The sequence below is a fragment of the Calidris pugnax genome, unplaced genomic scaffold (genome assembly GCF_001431845.1).
Source record: "Calidris pugnax isolate Ruff unplaced genomic scaffold, ASM143184v1 scaffold2464, whole genome shotgun sequence".
NCBI classification, from domain to species: domain Eukaryota; kingdom Metazoa; phylum Chordata; class Aves; order Charadriiformes; family Scolopacidae; genus Calidris; species Calidris pugnax.
This window is the reverse complement of record NW_015092632.1, coordinates 4,185-6,437: the sequence shown is the minus strand read 5'-3', so window position 1 is coordinate 6,437 and position 2,253 is coordinate 4,185. Positions and strand designations below refer to the sequence as shown.

The 2,253-nt window shown below is 47.0% G+C and overlaps 1 protein-coding gene across 2 annotated transcripts in view; it reads left to right on the top strand.

Moving 5' to 3' along the window:
* LOC106900535 (DENN domain-containing protein 4B-like) overlaps positions 1-2,253 on the top strand; it is a 10,230-nt gene that overhangs the window by 3,799 nt on the left and 4,178 nt on the right. The gene's annotated exons all lie outside the window — the stretch shown is intronic.

The following is a 2,253-nucleotide window of genomic DNA, read 5'->3' as shown; positions in this document are numbered from 1 at the left end:
AAAAAAATCATCGTGAGCTAACACTACTCCGGCTTATAGAGCCTGTGTGCGTTTGGGTAACTCTTTTAAATATGGACAATTTAATGACTTAAATACAAATGGATGACTGTATCACTAACTTTGTATCACTGGACAAATAGCATGGCAAGTGCCATGTCCTCAGCATGCAAAACCGAAGCAGTATTTCCCATATCGAGCTTAATATTTTAAAAGAGCTTTTGTAAGTTTAGAATGTGGAAGTTGTCAGGTGCGTGGTGTTGTAATGCAGCCCTTATTGAGAGCATTTGTTTTGATGTTTGTAATTGATCTGTTGAGCGAACGTTGTCATCTTATCTTAATAATGTGGCAAGACTTCCGTCCACAGAGACGCAAACACAGGGAAGTGCTCTTACGCCAAAAGCAGGATCAAGTATTACATAGCACACACGTATAAGAAAGATGTTTTTGTCTGGGCCTGCCAGGGCAGGGATTGTGTTTAACCCTTGTTTCATCTGATCTGGATTAAAGTAATACATCAAGTTCTTCCTTTTTCCCCCCTCACTGTTCTCGTCACATAGACAGTAGGAGATTTTTCCCTGCACAGATGCCTGCCCATGGCTGCCATGTCTTGGCAGGGGGGAAATTGCTTTTGTCCAAGACAAAGAGAGTGGAACAATTTTTAATGTATGCATCTCATTCTGTTTTTCTCCTCTAAGCGTCGGTGAGACAGTAACTTGAACAAAACTATGCATGTCTTTGTGAAGTGAGACTACGCAGGTGGTTGGAGTGTTGGCAGAGTTAAGAAAACTTTTACATCTGCAGAAAAGGGATGGCTTTGCTTCCATGCTACTCATTTGGGGGTTGGGTGGTGGATTATTTTTTGTTTTGTTTTGTTTTGTTTTTCTGTTAAACCTCTGTACAGTAAGGATTAGCAGCTTGACCTCCCAGTTCTTCAGCTTTAATATTCACAAAGGCTTGTAGATGATGTGTTAGCTACATTTTGTCAAGAGGATGTAACAATTGCAAGGGTGTTTCAGCTTCCTTTGGAGTCCTTCATAGTTTCCAGTTTAAGACTTAGGTGTAACTTTCAACTGTTACTTTTGGCTGAGGTTCCTGCCTTATGTACCTAACGCATCTATGTAATTCACAGACTTCAGAAAAGGCTGTTATACTAAAAACCAGTTTTCTTTATTTACACTGTGGGTGTTTTTGTGACTTTGCTGTTCCCATTGCTGTAGTATATGGGATATCATAGAATCATTTAGGTTGGAAAAGACCTTTAAACTCATCAAGTCCAACGGTAAACCTAACACTGCCAAGTCCACCAGGAAAACATGTCCCTAAGTGCCACATCTACATGAAATAGAATTCCTTAGTGAAATAGAGCAAGTAACACTGTGATTGGTTTTGGTAGATGGGGAAACAGGGCCTCAAGAAGCATTTAAAAACATCACCCAGGCAGTTTGTGCTGAAATCTGGGGAGGAATTGAGGTCTTTCCCAGGTCATGTGCCCTGTTTGTATTTCTGGTTATACTAATAGTCCTTAGTATTTATATCCCGACCTACTCTTTGTGGAAGTTCGAGGGTATAGGGCCTGTGGGGCTGGTTACAGGGCCTGTGGGGCAGGCTATAGGGCTTGTGTGGCCACCTGTATGGCCTGTGGGGCCAGGGGTGTATCCAGGGTGTGTAGGGCTGGCTGTGAGGTCTATAGAGCCTGTGGGGCTGGCTATAGGGTTTCTGGGGCTGGTTATAGGGTCTGTGGGGCTGGTTATAGGGTTTGTGGGGCTGGTTATAGGGTCTGTGAGGCTGGCTATAGGGCCTGTGGGGCCAGGGGTGTATCCAGGGTGTGTAGGGCTGGCTCTGAGGTCTCCAGGGTGTGTGGGGCTGGCTATGAGGGATATAGGGCCTGTGGGGCAGGCTATAGGGCCTTTGGGGCTGGGGGTGTATCCAGGATGTGTAGGGCTGGCTATGAGGTCTATAGGGCCTGTGGGGCTGGCTATAGGGGCTGTGGGGTCAGGGGTGTATCCGGGATGTGTGGGGCTGGCTATGAAGGGTATAGGGCCCGTGGGGCTAGGCCTAGGGCCTGTGGGGCTGGGGGTGTATCCAGGGTGTGTAGGGCTGGCTATGAGTGGTATAGGGCCTGTGGGGCAGGCTATAGGGCCTGTGGGGCTGGGTGTAGGGCTTATGGGGCTGGGCTTAAGGCTTGTGGGGCCAGGCTTAGGGCTTGTGGGGCTGGTTATAGGGCCTGTGGGGCCAGGGGTGGATCCAGAGTGT